This window comes from Saccostrea cucullata, unplaced genomic scaffold (genome assembly GCF_032062105.1).
Source record: "Saccostrea cucullata isolate Sc308-1 unplaced genomic scaffold, CSIRO_AGI_Scuc_v1 ctg282, whole genome shotgun sequence".
Classification (NCBI taxonomy): domain Eukaryota; kingdom Metazoa; phylum Mollusca; class Bivalvia; order Ostreida; family Ostreidae; genus Saccostrea; species Saccostrea cuccullata.
In genome coordinates this window covers 217819-240606 of record NW_026933043.1, presented here as the reverse complement: position 1 = coordinate 240606, position 22788 = coordinate 217819, and positions in this window count along the sequence as shown.

Below are 22788 nucleotides of genomic sequence, written 5' to 3'. Positions count from 1 at the left end.
CATGCATCATCATAGATGCATACACGGAATATGAATTAACATAATTAACTCTTATTTCAGTTGCCAAGAAAGTGGTGAATATTCATGAGAATAAAAACACTCATCATGTTAACAAGATTCACGACGTCATTAAAACGTGTGTAGAATTTTATATCTCTACTTAGTTATACAGAAGCTCACAAACAGTGCTGGCATGGATTAAACACTTTTAACTTATCTGTTTCTTTTGCAATTTTTAAATGAAGTATATAAAGATAACGAATGGTATTCTAGATCAAAAGAACTAATCGTAATAGCAAAGGGCAAGTAATTCTCGAACCCTTTTACACATATCTACAGATCTATTTCGGTTATTTTGAATTTTCCAATTAAAATATGTTTCGGAAAGGATACTTCGTTTTCAATTCACCGGTTCCTTAGAATAAATGAAGGATATGGAGATAACGAACAGTATTCAATATGACTTAAATACTGAGTTAGACTTTTCAATCGTCAAGCCTTACTTATACAGCAATATGCCTCTATCACCTGCTTATACTATAGCTTTCAGTTGATTCAATATGCTACGAGCATGCATCTACGTATGAACAATTTCTAAAACAGGGCAACTTATTGATAAACAAGTTACTGAAACAAGAATTTCAGCAATTTCGTTTCAAATCATCATTTCTTCAGTTTTCTGGTCGACGCAATGACTTTGTCAGTAAATACAATCTATCATTAACTCAAAGACTGGCGTTTTTCATACTACGAGAAGTATTTGCTACGCCATCATTTACACAATGGATTATCGATGGTCTTTTCCCTTATTTCCGATTCATGAAAAAAGACACAAACGGCGAGTGTGACCGGTCAGCAAGGGATCCTCACTATCCCAGGGTACCTGATCCCACGTGGGAGGTTTCATAGACCTGTGTTCGTTCTGTTCCAAAATTTGTACTGTTTAATGAACTTTGGAGCTCGAATACTTTGCGTTATCCCAATATATTTCATTTTGCAGAAGCAGTCGAACCAAGTGCTTATGCTTTAAAGCCTTCAAGAAGATGAGGAAAATTAAATATCTATTTATTCCAATACCAAGAGAATCCTTTGCTGACCGGTCACACTCGCCGTTTGTTTCTTTTTTCATGAATCGGAAATGATGATTTGAAACGAAATTGCTGAAATTCTTGTTTCAGTAACTTGTTTATCAATAAGGGGGGAGGGGTCATGATTTGAACAAACTAAAATCTACAATACCTGAGGATGATTGCCTATGAATATCACTAAGCATGGCTTTGAAGTACTTAAAAAAAAGATTTCAAAAGGTTTCCCTATATATTCCTATTTAAAACTTTTATCGGCCATTTGGCCCCACCATACCCCCGGGGGTCATGATTTGAACAAGCTTGAATCTACACTACCTGAGGATGATTCCACATGAGTTTTATCTTTTCTGGCCCAGTGGTTCTTGAGAAGAAGATTTTTAAAGATTTTTCCTATATATTCCTATGTAAAACTTTGATCAGCCATTTTAGCCCCACCCTACCCCCGGGGGTCATGATTTGAACAAACTTGAATCTACACTACCTGAGGATGATTCAACATGAGTTTCATCTTTCCTGGCCCAGTGGTTCTTGAGAAGAAGATTTTTAAAGATTTTTCCTATATATTCCTATATAAAACTTTGATCAGCCATTTTGGCCCCACCCTACCCCCGGGAGTCACGATTTGAACAAATTTGAATCTACACTACCTGAAGATGATTCAACATGAGTTTCATCTTTCCTGGCCCAGTGGTTCTTGAGAAGAAGATTTTTAAAGATTTTTCCTATATATTCCTATGTAAAACTTTGATCGGCCATTTTGGCCCCACCATATCCCCGGGGGTCATGATTTGAACAAACTTGAATCTACACTACCTGAGAATGATTCCTCATGAGTTTCATCTTTCCTGGCCCAGTGGTTCTTGAGGAGAAGATTTTTTGAAAAATGCCATTAATTTTTCTCTAATTCATAGTTATCTCCCCTTGGAAAAGGGCGTGGTCCTTCATTTGAATGAACTTGAATCCCCTTTACCCAAGGATACTTTGTAGCAAGTTTGGTTGAAATTGGCTCAGCGGTTCTTGAGAAGAAGATGAAAATGTGAAAAGTTTACAACGACGACGACGACAACGACAGACAACGGACAAATTTTGATCAGAAAAGCTCACTTGAGCCTTTGGCTAAGGTGAGCTAAACATCGGCCATTTTGATATGATAGCATACTCTTCGTCAACATTAAGGTCTTTAAACGATATGTTTGGATTTCCATGGATAAAAATAATAGACTTAAAGCATAGAGTCTAAAATATAAATATATCCCTGAAATACAAGATCTAAAAATTCAAAATTATATATTTTTCGAAGAGAGAACAAGGCAAGAAATTATTGATTTATATACATTATGTACACTCTGAACTGTCGACGGGTTTTCCCGTTATTTCCCCATTAAGACAAGGAGCATATAGCGGGTATTATCATTAGTTAGCTCAGTTTCAATTTTGTATTGTTTTATGGACTTTTGAGCTTAAATAAATACTGTTTGTTATCTCTATATATTTAATTTCAAAGGGTGAAACCCTTAGAGCCACAAATCTGTTGTATATCAGTAGACAGCATTTTTCATAAAAATAATTATTTTTCATTCCAATATTATTTCATTTACTTACATTTCTATGTTTTTCTGACTTTACATTTTTTTTCCAGTTTTGAAATCTTCATGGCTTTTTCTGCTTTGATAGAAAATCTAATATTTTTTTTGATTCGACCTATTCACATTACTTAATATAAACATGCATAGACATATCTCATTTTTTAAAATTTTATTTGATTGAATGATTCAATATCTGTTTTGTAAAATCCCTTGCGAAAAAAAAAATTACTCATACGGGACGCATGTACTTACGAAAAACTCAAAATTAAGACCAATTATTAACACTTCGGCCTTTGAGCAGTGAGGGTACTTAAAAAGACAAACGTTTTTTTTTTAGCTCAGGTCCAAGAGACATTCATAACGCCCATGCCAAACGAGCAAAACACTTCTTATGACATATGTCCCAAGTTAAACGCATAGGAAGGGACGCAAATTGAATTGCTATACTACGTTTACAAATCATGTGTACTACTTCTAGACTACCAAAACCAAAGAATTGCTTTTGAAAGTCATATATCTAGTCTGTGAATAGTCAATAATGAAACTGATAAAATTACCTGAGAGAAAAAAATCTGTTAATATTGACACAATCAATTAGCAGAGAAGAAAATAGAATAGCGTTTTAACGTTCAATGAAGTTAATGAAAGTAATTGCTCACGGAAATGGTACATTCTGACCAACAATGAATTCGTATTATTTAATTCATTTTTATCGAAAACATTTAATGCAGGTCCTAAATATAGGGGACCCCGATCATTTAACTGGCGTCGGAATTTCATAAATATTAAGGATTCTTTGCAAAATTACGCCAGGCGATGGGCCAGATTTGAACAAATTTGAAGACGTTGCCACTTTATCACAGTGGATTGAATGTATCAAATCTATGTGGCAATCGCGTATTAAAAGATCATGTGCAATAAGAAAACCATCTCTCTGTAATCAGCAATCCAGAAGTGAAAAAAAAATCTAATATGTTACATGATCAGTACGTTCTGATCCCTGCTGACAAAGCAGGTAACATCATTGTCTTCGTTTGTAAGGCTCATTAAATAAATTATATTTTAGAAGAACTTGGTTTTAATTCTACAAGTGGAAATCCTACTTATATTCATAGTTCCCTTTTTAAGGAAGAAAATCTTTAAAGTCATGTCAGGTTTGAATATTTTTAATATCCCAAAGAACCAAAACAGATTTGAGCTCCCATATCTTTATTTGATCCCGAAACTTCATAAAATCCTTACAAACAAATACACATAGCCGTTTCTAGCTAGTAAATCCTAAACCAAGCCTCTTTCTTTACTCCTCGCCGAGATATAAACAGTTGTGAAGGAAAAACTTTAAGAGTACTGTGCAACAATATATTCAAAAAGTGGTGTAAATCAGATGTGGAGACTTAAAAATTCCAAGGAACTTCAACTGAATTGCAGTTAATGTCACATATTTCAGAACATTTATCACATAATTCTCCGTAAAAAAAATGAACAATGCGAAACTGTCTTTTAAACAAAATTTTCCTGACTTTATGTCGACAGTTTCAAGAAAAATGCTTCCTGAAGCCTACCCAGAACAAATTTTACTGAGAAGTACATGTATAAAACGCCTATTGATCTGAGGTGGATTTATTTTGATTTTACAATTTTGAAATTTTTCCCCTTTTTCTGCCCGTATTTACTATATATGCCATTACTATCATAAGTGAAATAGAATATATTTGACAAATTTTCAAGAATGCAAACAGTTTGGCCCTTGTGTTTGACACACACTATAACAATCAAAAACATGCTGAAATTTCATTCAAGACACAAATAAACAATGTACGTGTACATAACGGTTTTATGATGTTCGAAATTAATAGTTATCTCAAATGTCCAATAAATAACTGACAATTAATCAATCTTAACTTTTCTTTTAAAATGCCAAAACGAAAATCTTTTCTATAAGTTCTCCCCTGTATCAAGTTCAACATTTGCCCAAGGATAATGATACCATATGCTATCAAATATATTTGAGCCCCTAGCGTCTCCTCTTTTCATGCAAAGACATAAGAAAAATAATGCATATTCAGTGCTGAAAAATGGCTAAGTAAGAATGATAATTAATGATGTTTGAATGACTTTAAAAAACTAAGAGTTCTCCCCCTTTAACCAGAACCGAATTAAGAAATTCGAATAAAATAGTTAGAATTTATAAAAATATTAATCATATTTAAACAAGAAATCAATGGAAAATAATTCAAAGTAAACGGAATAGAACTGACACATACTGTGAGCAGAAATCGAGTATTTCAGTCTTGCTGGTAACGTCAAAGAATTGTCGCAATAAAGTTGAAAACGAAAACCATAGATCGTAAAACAAATGAAGTTTTGATCTTTGATTTGGCGACAGATCTTCATTTTTAGTTTGGACTCTGCCGAAAATCATGCCAGACGTTGGGCCTCATGTAAAATGGAAGATGTAACCCACGCTTCGTCAGAATTGGTTAAATGCTTGATAAATAATATATTTAAGAATCGTAGAAGAAATTTTACTAAATCGTCAAAAAATTTAAAAAAAAAAAAGGCTCTGCTGCTGCTTCCGGAAAAGTAAAAGCCAAAAGTCTTGTAATTGGTCACCACAAAATTGATTTGTTAAAATTTCTTAGATTCTACCTACAATAACACTGAAGTTGATATTAAAAAGAAACTTGAGTTCTAGAGACATCTAATGAAGTCATCGGAGACCAGATCGTCTAACAAGCTGAAGGAAATATGACTGCCCTCATTGTTCTTCTATATAAGCTTTGTAATCATTAAAGAATAGTTACTTTCATTCATATGTCAAGTCGATATACATGTATATTATTGAAAGTGAATTAAAAGATACCACAAAGTCAACCACATCCTTTCAAATTTTGATGTTTACTAACTATACACAATATTGGTCAATAATCAACTAAACTGCATAATAAACGAAATGACTTCAAGATTTGCTCAAAATTTTTCCTTCTCTTTGAGTTATACCCCAATAGCTCAATACATAGTGGTTATCTATTCCAACTAATTCGATACGGATCATCCTCTGAGCATGATCAATTTTTTTCACCAAGGTAAGTTACTTTCACATTATATAAATGGTGCCTGTTTTAGAGGGTAACAGTTGAAATTGACATAGGAAAACCATTGTCAACCGACGCGTCAGCGGAGGTTGACAATGGTTTTCCGAGGGGTGGCAATTTCAACTGTTATAAAACATGTATTTTATTATACTGAATGTCTTCTTAAATTAAGTCAGCAAAAAAAATCGTCGATCATCTTTATTCACGTTTAGATAGCCTTCAAATTTGGCTACTTCTAAAAAGATTTACTGACCTTTTTATTGTTTATTTGATACTCTAAGAGTCTTTTATCATCTAAAGTTTAGTTATTTCTGCACTCGAAAGCATGTTTCGTCTGTTGTTTGTTGTTTTCAAGTAAGCTACATCGGACGCAAGCTTTTATTGACGTCAACTTTTTTCCAGTTCTTTCAAACGCGCAACTGACGTTTTGAGAATTCTACGGTGAACCGTACGCGCATAATATCCACGCATGTGGCATTACCGTTGTGTTACCCGTTGTCACATGCGTTGCTAAGGCTGAGGGTAATAGAACGGATTGTTAACTGCGTCTAAACCAATCAGATTTTAGTATTTAACATGAAAGTATAATAAAAGTTAATGTTTCAGGGACTTCAGCATCATCACTTAAAGACAGCAGTTCTTAAATTCTATGTTCGTTGCAATGTCCTTACTTGCAAATAAACATAACACAAGCTCGAATTTTGTCTCACTTGCTTCATACTAATTATCAGGTCTTTGTCTTTATACTGAAATATAAAATGTTCAGTCTACATCATCAGTGCATTGGACTGACGACAGAGGACGCTTTCTTTCTCCTCCAAGGCATTTTATGCAACCTCTGAAACCTCTCATGGGTCCTTTTCTTTGCCTTATCCAGAGATTTGTCAGACCCATATTTGTTATCTCCACCTTTTTTTCATTTCATATCACAGGTTCTGTCAATGGTGTCTTTTATTTCGAGTTTATAAAAACTTCTTTTTTATGACTGTAAAAAATATTGAAAACTGTTAAATATCATCTATATATTTAGAATTGAAGACCACAGCAAGAAATGTGAACATAAGAATTGCGATTTCTTTTTTTAAATTGGTCTGCAGATGTCAATAACGAGATTTGAAATTAGTAAATTGCATTTTTATTATAGAGGCAATTGTCTACGATCTAAACAATTCTGGGTTTTGATTTATTAAAAAAGGAAAAGTCACAAGAAGTGTCGAAGTCAAATATTTTATGCTATAAATTCTTGCAAAAAGTTTCAATTCTAAATAGGTCTTAAAAGAATTCCTAAAATTTTCAATTAACAAACATTGAATTTCAAATGTGTTTTTCACAGTATTGCTGAATTTCTGCCATCACCGATGTCAGAATGAAAGATTACTTTTTAGGTGTAGCTATTACGTAGAAATATAATAACTAGGGGGGAAAATACAGTTCGTATTACTATATCTTATGTATATAATATAAAATTTTATGATGCTCAAAATCTTTTTTTTTTTAATTTTAAAGTACCACTGTAAATCTAAGAATTACTGTAATTTATGGTATTCAAGTAAAATAGATTTATTACCTTTTGGATGGTTGCAAAGCTGTTCATTTTGCTTTTTAAGATTTTGATAATTTCATTTGATTTGGAATATAAGGTGTTTTGGAAAGTACATGGATTTTTAACAATTGGTCCAATTCTTATCAATACTATTGAATACAAGTACCCCTAAACTGCAACTGTACGAATGAGATATCCAAAAATATATGTTACTACCTGTTTTAACATCTTGGACCAGTGCATACAGATAATTCGACCTATTTACACTGTTATACAGTAATCATTTCTTAATTACTAAAGACAAAAGATAAATTGCCCGTCATCTTGGAGTAATTAACGCCAAATGCAGGTGGTAGTGACAAAATGCGACATAAATATAGGAAGTTAAACGAAAAAAGTTTCAATTTCAATGTTTTTTCATATTGCATAGTTTTCTGTTTCCAATCAAGTAAAAATTAAGCTTTCTTTTTAACCAATGAAGCTTTATACTTAAGTGTAAAGAAATATGAAAAATAAATGTCAAGTAGTGTATAAAATCAAATGATGTTATTTTTATCGTCATATGATAGCGTGTGTGCGTGACATTGAGTTTTCTAATGTTATGCATCAACCCAAATGAACAAATCCTGAGAATGTTCTGATATTAATATCCTATAATGCTACGTTAATTATGATTTCAGCTATTGCTGTACTGAAACTGCTTTGATCAATACATAAGGCTAACGATGGGAGTGGCCGGTCAACAGGGGATGTCTATACTCCTCATAGGCACCTGATCCCACCTTTTGATTGGTTGAGGGTTCTTTTTTAAGCCCTTTTTCTGAAAATATATTCATTGAAGATATTTATTGATTTATTTTTTTCCGTTATCTTTAAATTCTTAATTATGATACAAATTATAATTTCTTGCGTAATTTTTCTTTTATTCTGCTTTAAATATTTGCAAATTAAAATATCTTTAAAAAATATCAACGTAAATTTTAAAAATATGCAGAGGCAAAGGACACATTTTAATGCTGTAGAGAAACTATGCATTTACGTGCCTTATGTTGCTTACTTTTCTCTCTGTGTTAATAGATTGATGTTTTATGTTTTATTTATTTTCATTTAGTTGAACTATAAATAGTCTATAACTGCATTCATTCATTTTCTATAAATGTAGGGAAAAGAATCAGATTTTCGAATAGCCAAATTAAACTTGTATTAAACTTGTATTGCTTGCACAAGATTTTTTTTTTATAAGTATTCAAATGTTCCTTTGAATTTAAGAGTAGGTGTAACTTGATGAAATGCTTATCCTTCTCGGTAACTCAACCAACCTTTCATATTTTTAGCGTCCTAGTTTTTGCACATTCTTGTCATGATTTTAGAGATTTATTACTCTCTTAACCTTTACGTTTGCTACTGGTGCTGATTTGCACTTAACAGGAAATATATGAATATACAAAGCAAAGAACAGTATTCAAGCTCTAGTCCATAAATCAATACAAATATGAAGTAGAGCAAACAAGGACCTCTAAAACATCAGAGGTGGGATCAGGTAACATGGAGGAAAGAATATTCCCTACCGACCGGTACACCCGCCGTGTGCTCTTTGTCATGATCTGCAAATAACGGAATAACTCGTCGTCAATTCAGTGTATACAGAATGACCAAGCAGTAGGTATACAGTGACCTAGCGATCAGGCCTAAGAATTTGTATGAAAAACGTCCGACAGCAGTGAAGACAAATTCTATCTCAAAGAAGGGAAAGATGTCAAAAAGTACGTTCAGCCTTATCAATGACCCATTTAAGTCTTTTTGTACGCAGTTGACTTCAAAGAGTACGGAATCATCGTTCAAAATTTTCTTTGCTTAATATTTTTATTTGTGTATTTTCAAGATTGGAATTAGGGTGTAAAAACTTTTTTCTGAATTATATGAGCAAACCTAATATGCATAATCTTAAAGCTGCAAAGTATTGTTTATATAATATTTATTTTTCTCATTCATTTAACATTGACATTAAGGAATTATCACACAACGACAGGTACAAGACATACAAGAAAAGAAAACACACTTCTGTCGCCACAAGAATTCAAAATAAGATGTAAAAAATATTCCAATAGCAGGTGGCATTATAAAATTGACAGATGAACTGACAGATATACAAGTAATTTGCAAGAAATGAAAATGAAATATATTAGAATCGACGAATGAAACTGAGTCGGGACAGATAAGGTCCTGGTTTTCGTGTGTGATGCCTTCATTTGAAGGTCACAAGGTCAGAAAACGAGCTGTCTCGGCGACTGATGGACTTTTTGATCGTGTCAGGTAACACATGTACCGTAAAATTAAAGTACAGGGGGCGCCCCTTAAAATATGATTAACAAAAAATAATAATTTCTTCTCCTCTAATTACATTGATATTTGTTCCAAATAAAATATTCTATTTTTGTTGTATCAAATATTCCCGTTTGGAATAGACATAGATTTCTTGAATTCAGAATGTATTTGGTATGATTATGTGATTATTATTATTCTTTTTTACAAAAATAAAATGTTACTTTTATGTATCAAATGTGTGATCCTTTCGGTTTAGGAAAAGACATGGAAAATTTAGAAAAGAAGTACGATGCTTATAAATATCTATAGTTTCGGTGTGTCGTATATATATATGTTAATGAATTAAATAAACACAAGAGAATAAAATCAAATATTATAATTAACAAAATATTTTAGATCAAAAAAGAAGGAAGAGTCTAATATATTAATTTTTTAGTCTGTAATTGGATTTATTAAATTAATTCCTGTCAAACTTAATGATTATGCTTTTAATATATAATTATTGTTGAAAAATTGTGTTGAAAATATAGTTCAAGGAAAGGATTTGAATTTCAGTAAATTGTAAACACTTACTGAAGTTACTTTTTGCTCTCGAAATGCTTTCCATATATATACTGCGCAAAAGAAAAACATCTGTATTTATAAGTCACTAAATAATCCATATATTCATTGCATTAAAATATCTCCCTTTCTGTTTCATTTCTTTGACATTATTGATACCAAAGAGATGACATTTCAGGCTTTCTGGAAAGCCAAACTTGTTATGTGATTATTATTATTTTTTTACAAAAATAATATATGTTATTTTTATGTATCAAATATTCCCATTTGGAAAAGACATGGAAGAAACGAAAAAGCGGAAATATGCTAACAATGTAAATGAATTAATAAAGAGAATAAAATTAAATATTCAATTATCAAAATATTTTGTCAAAATCTTATGTACTATTTTTTTCTATTCACATTAAGCATACTTTAATATCTTTATATACTTATGTCTTAAAAATTTCTTATAAACTTAAGTTCCTTACTGAAGTTTCTTTTTCATCTTGAAATGCAAATGCAAAGAAAAACATCGTATTTATAAACTAATGCCACCATGAACGGTTTGAACATATCAAGGTAAAGAAAACAGAAGTAATATCCCTAAATACAAAATGCCCACCCAAGATACAACTTACTGAATGGAAAATGTATTAAAAACCCATCATATTCTACATACCTGGGAAGTCAAGTAACATCAGATGGCGGAGCTGACAAGGACATAATATCAAGATTAGGTAAAGCCTGAGGAGCCTTTGTCAAGCTTAAGAACATATGGAAGTCAAGCAGCATCAGCAGACATACTAACATCAAACTGTATCATAGTTGTGTTCTATCTGTCCTAATGTATGGTGCTGATTGCTTGGGGATGACAGCCAGTGTTGTAAACAAACCATCAAGTTTTCATTAGGGTGCCTTAGAAAGATATTGAGAATATTTTGGCCAGAAAAAATTGCAGAGATAAAATACTTTGTTTTGGTTATTTATGTTTTGAATGCACTAAATTGAGAGGAAAACAAACACCAATGAAGCCCAGAATTGAGGATATTTAAGTATCTAGGTGTTTTACCTTTATACAATGATATTCTTTACTCCGGTGTGCAGAAGGATTTTTTAAACATTAAACAAAAGTAAACAACCTTTTTATTCAAGAAAGTCCAGTTAAAGAGTACCAGTCGTGTACTTTTGTAATAAAAACAAGGTTGCCATTTCCCTTTTTCATGAATATGCCAGCTTTTCTGGGAACGACGTCAACGTGTCAAAACTTGGTGAAAAAAAGAATTTCAAAACAACATATTCCACAAGGACTAAAATTTTGATTGGATATCTTGAAAATGAGAGTTAAACAACAGTAGCCAGTATTATAACAATTTTTAAATATTAGAATAAACAACTGTTTCATTGAAAGACTTCTACTTATGAAGATCAAACTATTTTGAATTCTTTCTTAATAATATAATATTTTGTAATCATTAAAAGTATTTGAAATGTATTTTTTTCCATTATGTGATAATGTTCTTTTAAAAGATGATTATTCTTCTGATCCCATTCTGAACAGTTTATTTTGTAATCCACTTAAGAAAATGTATTATAGAACGTTTAACGTGCTTTTTCTGTCTGACCACTTGTCTCTTTTAATAATCCATATATTTTTGAAAAGAAAATTGTAAAATCGTTAATGGATGTTATGGAATTTAATATTATTAAGTTATAAATGAAGGATATGGAGATAACGAACAGTATTCAATATAAAGGTCTAGAAAACAATACAGAATAGGAGCAGAGCAAACAAGGACCTCTGAAACATCAGAGGTGGGATCAGGTCCCATGGAGGAGCGAGCATCCCCCACCGACCGGCCACACCCGCCGTGCGCCCCCTACCACGATCGGGAAACAAAGGAAAAATCCGTCGTCAATTCAGTGTATAAACAATGGATTAACAACTAGCCTTTAAAAACGCCAGTCAGCATTTGACTCAGTGATAAATTGTGTTTACTGCCAAAACACAATTGTAAGTAAAATATAACTATATTGTTAACTTAAATACTTTTTGTTCACAGGTTTTTTTCCAAATAATGATCCATACTTTTCCTTTATTTTTATAAAGCATATCATGCACCAAGAAAAACCGTCTTAAGAAATGTTAAAGTAATCCATGGTACATGTCTTTAAAATAATTAATCGGGGGAACTAAAACTGATTTAGATGGGTGAAAATACACATTTCTCATTGTTTTTTGGTATATCCAAAAAAAAAAACGTTGCTGATACATGTTAATTGAAAAATCTAGCTCTTATTGATTTCAATATGTTTGAAAAAGAATGACAATAAACAGGTTTTTGTGTAGATGCAATTGTTATTTGTTTGTGGATATAATTTAAGATTTGTTCGCCTATGTATGTATTAACAATAAATATTTTATGAGACTTTTTTATATTATAAGTTTTATCTTTGAAATTGTAAAATGAATGCAATCACTTATGAAATTAAAATAAATATGTAGAGATATCCATACCATTTTTGTTGCTTTTCATTATTCATGTGACTTTTTTAAATAACAAAAATCATTTTTATTTCTCTTAAACTTGTTTAATAAATATTTTGAAGGTAATACACAAAAACATGCAGATATTTTATTGCAGCAAACACTCAATTTTTATTTTAAAAAAGTTTAGTGTAAATTATAATTGCAATTTATACTTGCTTTGATTTTTTTTGTTTTCTGAATTCGTTAACCTTTTATAATCCAATACCTAAAACTCTGTTGTAGTATTTTTCATCATTTCTTCTAAATACAGATAACATTTATAGTTCCTGACATGATGAATTCTTTTGTTGTACAAGTTAATATATTTATAATCGTTTAAAACGATAAAATACACACTGCGACTTGCATGATTAAGTATTCATTGGTTATTCATAAAAAGAAGCAAAAGTGCAAAATATTGCTTTTAGTAATTTCTTCAAATGCATATTTTTCTTAATATTTTACCACGTAATGTTTATGTCTAGACAAAAGCATACTTAATATAATTTTAAATAACTCTGTCCTTAATTGAAACTATTTTATATAATTTTTATTTAATTTCACTCAAAAGATTCCACTTTGTACAAAAAAACTTACAACTTAATAAGTTCAAATTCAAAAACATTAAAAAAAACCTGATATGAAAGCTAAATAATCCATACACATGGTCATATTTGAGATGCTAAATAATGCCAACGCCGTAATATTTTAATGCTTTAGTAGATACTTATATTTAAAGTATTCTTTAAAAATGCCTCCCTTTTCTACGTATTGTGAAATTTGTACATTTTCATTGAAGGGTAGTCATGGACTCATGGTATAGATTTCCTTAACTAAAACAGTCAGTTAGATTTATTATCATTAGAAAAGAATTTTCAAAAATCTAAGTAATATGTTTAGAGAAAATTTAAGTGCATTATAAAACGGGCATAAACGTTTAAATATAAGGAACCAATAGAAGTTCTTGTGTGTGGGACATAGCCCTGGAACACGGACATGGCAATTTATAAATGATTTGATTTGATGATATTAAAAAAAGTAAGAGAAATATATGAAACAAATAACAAAGATCTAACAAAAACTATTTGTAACCTAGTACATAATATATGAAAGCTAATGGCATTCGTTAAAGAAGAAATGTACATTGACATACAAATAAGATATCAACTGACATCAAACATGACCTTAATTATCTTTATTTTGATTGAAAACTTTGATATACGAACGCTTTGCATTAATAAACTCCTCACAATTTACTTTTGATTTGAACTTAAAATACTCAACCTGATCAGAATACATTTCTATGTATAAGCGAAATAAATACATTTCTATGTATAAGCGAAATAAAACATCTCAATATATCTGAGTTAAATGCAAGGAAAAAAAATCAAACAAACAATTTAATTTTAAGAGCCCGTTAAATTCAACATTATTTGTACAGTCATAAATTCTTTATAGAAATTGTAATTTTTATTATATTTTCGATGTAATAGAATCTTTGTTTAACTCTTGCCTGACTTACATTATCTTTGCTTTTAGTTCGATATGTATTAAAGATATTTCTTATAGATTTACACCTAAACATACATGTAAAATGTTGTAAAGGTTAAAATTTTTCTCTTTTTATCTATTGTGTATTGCTAAGTTTTGGATGAAAAACAAAGAAAATTAAATATTCTTATATATTTTTTAATTACATTAAAACAAGATTTTAGACAAAAATAAAACAAACAAACAAATAATCAATCACTTCACCAACTGTTCATTAATTAAATTAATTATTAATCAATTAATTGATATAAAGCCAATAAATTTCTTATATGTTAAAAAATCTTAAAAATCGATTTCCGTCTTGTACAGGGACATTCCTTTTACATTTGATTGGCTAAATATGTTCAAATAATACGGATTTTTTTGCTGATGTAGGCAAGGTTTCGGTTCTAAACATTTACCCGCTAAAGCAAGTTACACGTATCTTAGATCCTCAAATTAGTTTTTTTATCATGCTTTTTTATTTAGCACAATATTTACCATCTTCCTTATCATTACAAATGGCTGCCGGAGGGTGTGCCCGGTCAACAGGAATGATAACTCGAATTCAGCACCTGATCCCACCTCTGCAATTTCCAGAGGTCTGTCTTTTGTGCCCTTTTCATATATTTTTATTGTTGATAGAACTTTTTAATTGATCATTGTTTGTTATGCTCACTCCTTCATGGCACCTGATCCCACCTCTGATGTTTCGGAGGTCCATGTTTACTCTGCTCCTATTTTGTATTGTTTAATGGACTTTTGCGCTTCAATACTGTTTGTTATCTCAATATAAATCATCTTCACTTTTTTCAATGAATTTCGTCAGCTGTTGGATCCTTCATGACAGTTCAAGGTTGCTGAGATGATTTAATGTTATTGACAGTATGTCGGAAACTTCGTTTCAGGTATTTTGTCAATACTTTGATGTTTGTGATTTGTTTAACAAAATAAAAACGTTTGATCTTTATTGCAATAAAATATTTCATTTTTAGAACTTCTCCTTTTTTACTTTATTTTTTTTTCTGCTCATTTATTATTAATTTTATATTTATCTTTCATTTTTAAAAAGAAAAAAATTTTGAGAAAACTCATCAAAGAATACTTTGATTAAGACAAACCACTAATAGTAGGATATATTATCATAATAAGTCCACATTTCATTATTTTTCTATCGTTAATACAAACACTCTGTTAATATGAACTTATATATGTAATAACACACCTTTAGTTATATAAACATTTATATAAATCCTTCCTAAGCGGAAATTCCGTTTTTTAAAAACCAGATTAGATGTCAAAACTGAAGGAAATAAATTTTAAAATGTCCACACAAAATAGGTAATCCCAGTAAGATTATACATATTTTCGATTTCTGAAAAATTACGTAAAAGTGCAATTGAAGTATATTTAGTAAATGGTATATCCCGATAAATTTAATCAAGCTCAAATACTGTTAACATTTTTCTTATATTCAGTTGCAAAAATAATAATCCCGAGTTTCGCGATATACTGTAAATATCGAATATGAATCACTGCGAGGGATTTCTTTTGCTTGAATTTTTAGAAAATGTATCCTCAGTCGCGAAAATTTATAGCCTTGGTTTTGATTTCACATTATCGAATAGTGAATAAAAGATGATGCTAATAGTAGTTGGATAACAGTATCCATTTAAACAGAACATATCCGGAGAAGGGTAACTCGGACATATAAACATTAAAGGTTCATACAGGATCATGCGTTTTGGAATACCAAAAATCCTCTGCCGATCGGTTACAACTGCCATGAGATCTTTGTTGATATCAGGAAAAATGAAAAATACAAGGACAATATTTTTAGTTGAATGGCCTTTCTATTAACATAAAAATGTCATTCAGCATTCTTCTGAGTGAAAAAATGGTTTTGTTAAAAAGGTCATTATATCTACCACAGAAATGATAGAATTTAAGCAAGATTCTTGAAAATCATGTTTCATCAATTTGTTTATCAATTGCCTCCATCGTTTTTGATTTTTTTTTGCACGTAGATATTGCTTTTGCGTTTTGATTCAATTTGAAAGGGAAGTGGTAAACTCTGCGGTGCCTTTTATTGATACTTGCTTATATGCAGAAAAACAACTCAAACATTTGGCAGATGTGGCGACGTTTGATATTTTTTTTTTTGGTTAAATTTCTTAAGTAATACCATCTTATTAAGTGTAGTTGTATTTCTTTATATCAATACAATATGTCATATTATTTTTGAATGGACCATGTGTCTAGAATGTAAGTTATAATACCAGTGTCTTTTACAAAATTGCACTTAAATGATAGTTAAATGGTCAATGAATCTTATTTGTCTTTTGTACAGAATTTTCCCTTTAACAATACGTGAAGCAAAACTTTATGAAAATTGAATCTTAATTATAGTATTTTAAGATAATTAAAGTACATTTCACACCTAATGAACGTCAGTGTACATAAAAAGTATATCTTTATTTCTCTTACTCATTTATTTCTATTTTTTTTTTTCAATTTAAGTCATCCTCTTTTAGAGAACATTGAACTCTTTTGAAGGGAAAACAAATGGATGACTAATATATAAATCTTATGATTAATAAATTATTTTATATCTATTGCTCAGGATGTGGTGCATTTATGTGGAATTAACTATTCACAGTTAGGTAATTGACAGTAACTGTTTCTCCAAATGAATTCAAAATTCACCCACCATACAATCTGTTCATCTCCCATATTATTAATTTGTAACCTTGTAACACACTAAACCACATTTGCCATGTCATAATATTAAATTCCTGCAAGTTTTGGTCGTTGTAAAACTGGAAATATTAATATGTTTGTGCATCCCCTTTAATCCCTATATCATTACTCACTTAAGATGTCGTGAGATAATGAGACAAAATGAAGAAATGTTGATTGTAGCGTTATAATTTTATTTATTAAAACTTTCATTCTGTTGAAAAGTATATCTAAATGGGAATAAAATAAAATGTTATTAAGAAAAAATGGAATGACGTTTTTTCGTCCACCTATTAATAAAAATTTAATTAGATAAAAGTTAATCTGGCGAAAAAAATGATACTATATTTGCAACAGGTATCAAACGACAACTCCCTACCGCAATTTCTAAATTCAAGGTCGATTTTGGTGATGGATTGGTTGTATTTTGTTTTAGATCCATTCGAGAATTTTTCACTGATTTAGAGACGTCACCATATACCGATGAAGGTATCTTTTTCTCGGCATGCAGGACCATTGAGCAGATAAGGATCTTTATCGTGCCAGTTCCTGCCGCAACAGGATTTCAGCTTTTACTTTAAATAGCAAAAGACAATTTCTTACTTTTTTATCACGTAGGTCAGTCGCTTAAGAGATTTCGTACTTAGGACCTAACCGACTCACGGAGAGAGCGCTTTTTCACCAGAACTACCATACAGGACAAATTTCAAAGAAAATTACCTTTTCGAGGTTTGTAAAAAAAAAGTTTGTGGACAATGACGTTTTTGTTCAAATAAATGGTTCTATATATATCTTATATATATCAATATTTCTTATGAAAAACTTAGTCAGAAGGATTTAATTTTTATTGATGAAACTTTATATTTTTGTAAAAAGCGGGGTCTTTAAATGTCGCGGATATCAAAAACGTAACTGTCCACGATCTTTTTTGACAACCCTCGTATGTGATTATATGAGCTGGGATAATTAACATCTAAACTAATCATCACAGAGGTCAAACAGAGACAAGGAGCTTTTAGGAGTAAGCATTGCCTATCGACTCATTACTATCGCTAGCGCCAAGAACCTTCCGAACAAGAAATGTTAAAGGTGTAATCTTCCGCTAGAAGAGAATACACTCAACACAAAAAAAAGACAAAATTATTGAAATCAATGTAACATCAACATGTTAGTCATTGGCTTGTATCGGTTTTACTATTATCATATTTAAAAATAAAACTCTCTTGTTAACAAAACGACTGTGATTTTTGTTGCTTGTACCAAAATCAAAACTTTGGACTTTTCAATAAACTTTATGTACAAGTATTCTCCACGATAAATTAAATTCCAGGCTTTCTAAAATCATTGACAGCTGCTTTTTCAATAAAAATGGAACTTGTAAATTGTCTTGACTTGTCATTGGTCATATACAAACTTTGTTAAAACATTCTGATTGTAAACACAAATACTCTGAAGTTGAGATAAAAAGATACTCGAGTTTTTGAGTGACAATATCTTTTGGTTTTGGAGCCGAGGCATAGGTCTTCCAACAACCTATTTGAATTCCCATGGGTACCAATCGCACACCATTATTATCAGACCTATTTTTGTATTCATATGAAGCAGAATTTGTTCAAAATCTTTTATGCGAAAGAAGAAAACACTTGCTGTGGCCATCAACTCAACATTTAGATATATCGACGGATTTATTTTAAATTAAGAAAAGTTTATCATTCTTATGTTGTCACGATATATCCCGGTGAGCTTGAAATAAAAAAAACATCACAAAGTCTAACACATCTGTTTCATATTTGGATATTTTACTAGAAAAAAGGCGTTATGGTTACCTAACAACAAAAAATTCTGATAAACATGATGACTTACTTTTCATTCATCAACCCTCTTACTTGCGAAACAATATACCTTTGTCACCTGCTTACAGAGTGTATATGTCTCGGTTGATTCGATACGCAAGAGTGTGTTCAAGATGTACGTGTGAACAATTTTCAAAACGAGGTGTATTATTGACAAACAAGTCGATGAAACTAACATATCAGCAGCAGTCTTGTTTAAGGTCATCATTTCGTAACCTCTAATGTCGATACAATGACCTTGCATTGTCAGCAAATGTTATTTATCATTAAGAACAAATGCTGTATATCTGTTAAAAAATGAAATAAAACAAATTCATACTTTTAGAAGTAAAATCACATCACTGATGTGATGAAAGCTGGAAATTTTACAATAATGCATAGGAAAAAAAAATAAATGAATAATCATAAGAAAAAAAAAATAGAGGGGAAATTAAACACGTTTTAAGTCATGAAACTTAATTTGAAAACTCGTCATAAAAATAAACAGATGTAGACTAACTACAAAAATAATTATCTGGGAAAGAAATTTTAAAAATTTTAAAAAATGAATGCGTGGTTAAAATAAATATATAGATTTTAAAGAAGTTTTCTCTGATAAATGAGACAGAAATTATTTTTGTTGCTATGAGGTATTATCTATTAAATAGATAATTATTTTATAATATGTAGTGGGTCAATGGTTGGCACATCATTCACATTTTTTTTTTTTGTTTAAAAAGGAGGAAATGTCTCTTTTATTTCATTTGAGCAAAACCTGTCTTCGCCAAGTTTTGATAGGTCAGAAAAAAAATGTTTCCTTATGCTGAATTAGAAAATAAGATTTTTTTAAATAAAACATGTCGGTGACACATTGACATATTTGACCCAGGGAAAAAGGTCAACTAAAGGTACCATTGTACCTTGGTATGTAGGTTAAAGAAATAAATTTTGTGAATCTAGCATTTAATTTTTGAAAACTAGAACGTTCAATAAAACTTTTCTAAGCATTACATTTTGATGCCTTTTGAGTATTTTTATGTGTGGAATAAAGGTGAGTTTATATTATCAAAGTCGACACCGAAAGAAAAATAATTTCTTTAATCTTACTTTTGGAAAGAATAACTAAATTTTCGGATTTCCCTAAGCCTATTTTAATTTATGAATTAACAATAAACTAAACCGTGTTACGACTCGACAATTCACATTTTTTTTTATTTTTCTTTAAAGTGAACTCTTTTTGATTCCTAACTAGAATCCAAAGATATATACGTACAAACGTTCCTTTTGTTAATTTTTTTAAAGTGACATTAGGTCAGATAGGCTAGAATGAATACTTATATCTGTTGATTGCTTTTTATTTTATGTGACTATAATAAAAAGATTTACTTATTTCATTTATTATTAGATCAACCTTTAAGATATTGGGGTTTTTTTTCACTTTCAATGGAGAATTCCCTATCATTTTAAGAAATGCACAAAGAATACAAATAGACAAAAGTGTAGAAAATGAAAAAAGGTAAAGATGTAAAAATTACGGACAGTATCATCTAGAAATAATCTACAAATGATAACACACAAAAATGGAATATGGTAAAACAATATATTTATCAAGAGAATCAAGCTTTGGGAAGTTTAATTCAAAACAATATGCTATGCTGTTTTTAAATGTGAATATAATTAAAGTACTTAAGCTATTTATAATAAGTCCATTAAAATAATAAGAATTGGTCGTAAGAGTAGAATGTGAATAGTAAGCTAAGCACAGAAGACCTCCTAAAAAGCCAGCGGCAATGTAGGAAAAAGTAACAACTGTATAAGTTAAAAAAGCAAGAATGAATACACCTTTAATCTAAGGTCAATATTTCTACTACCACAGGGCCTACCTATCTCTACAGTCTAAACTTTGGATAAAGAGAAACAGGGGAAGATTGATTTCGTTCATTTTTTCATCATTAAATCTGCTCAGTAATAAGATCGTATTTTTGTCGACATATGTCAACACAATAATTGATCTTTGAGGAAAATATACTGAAGGGGGAGTTAAAATACAGTCCACTGGTTACATAAATTAAAATCCCTGAAATTTCTGAATATATTATTAAATTCTTCATTTTTGCAGCTACATAAGTACATTTTCCTAAATAATCTCTTCTAAAAATAAGAGGACGATTAATCATGATTGATGAATGTGGGTGAGAAATAAAAAAATGTTTGTAAATTTCCACCTTGTAATAAATTTCGCAGTGCGCAGTTAAAAAAAAGATTTACATAAAGGTCACTGTCCATTAAACTACAAAAACTTTAAAACGAAATGAATCTCTTTAAGTTTTGCACTTTCAATTTTTTAATTTTTTTTTAGTAAAATACGTAAAAGCATGGTAAACAATTACCCTATTTTGTTGAAGTAAATATATTTGTTTTCAAGTAAACAAAAAATTGATAAAGGATGAAGATAGATACGTATGCGGGCGTTTATGGGGGCGTTAATGCTTACGAGTAAATAAAACATAGAATAGAAATGCATAAAGTTGGTAGTAAACTATAAGTACAGAGAGAGAGAGAGAGAGAGAGAGAGAGTTAAAATTTTAATACACATATAATAATAATGACGAGTATTGAATTAAGATGTACTGTTTAACAGTTTTAATCCGTGGGGTTCAATGTTAATGTGTTAGTCAATGTTTGTTGATTTGTGTAGACGTAGTTCTGTGGAGTTGAAAATCATTGGATAAGGTTGACCCGAGACATTCAAGAGCATTGGTCCACCACAAACAATGGAGATTCCTAAGTATAAAGAATTTAACAAACAATACAAAAATAATATTATTTTTTCATTTTTCTTGAAAGTATCAATATCGTATAATTATATTTTTTTATATAAATCATCATTATTTATAGAATTTTATTGTCTTCCTAACCGTAAATAAAGGAAAAATAAGAAAAAAAACTTCACCCAAAAAGCAAAGTGGTATCAAATTTGACACAAAATGCATTTATAAATGTTCTTTGTCCACATTAAAATTTGGATTTTATAAAAATTCATGCTTTACTCCATAGTTGTTTGATAAAACAATGATACATTAGACTCAACTTGTATACAGTAACCAAGATATCACAGAGATTGACAACTTTATGTTAAAGTCTGGGAATGATAGACAAATAGAATGTGGAGAAAACAAAAAAGTATTCAAGGTCAAATCCCGTATGCATTTTTATCAATACAAACCTAGAGCAAGGAAGGATATGGAAATAACGAACAGTATTCAATCTCAACGTCCATTAAACAAATATACAAAATAAGAGCAGAGCAAACACGGACCTCCGAAACATCAGAGGTGGGATCAGGTGCCATGGAGGAGTGAGCATCCCCTGCCGACCGGTCACACCCGCCGTGTGCTCGTTGTCATAATCAGGAAATAACGGAAAAAATCCGTGGTCAATTCAGTGTATGAATAATGGACTAACAATTGGTATGAAAAACGTCAGTCAGCATTTCATTCAATGATAAATTGTATTTGCTGACAAAGTCATTGTATCGACCATAGAATTTACGAAATGATGACTTTAAACGAGACTGTTGATATTCTTGTTTCATCAACTTGCTTGTCAATAATTTACCTCGTTTAAGAAATTGTTCATACGTAGAACATGCTCTTGCGTATCGAATCAACTGAGATATAAATACTCCGTATGCAGGTGATGAAGGTATATTGCTGCATAAGTAAGGGAAGTTGACGATAGAAAAGTTAAAGTCATCACCTTTATCATATAGCTTGGGTGTTAGATTACCATTTGTGTCTTTTTCAAGTAAAATATCCAAGTATGAAGCAGAAGCGTCGGACTCTGTGGTATCTTTTATCTCAAGCTCACCAGGATATATCGTGTCGACGTAGGAATGGAAATTATCATTATTAATTGACAATACGTCGTCGATATATCTAAATGTCGAGTTGAAGGCCACAGCAAGTGTTTTTTCTTTT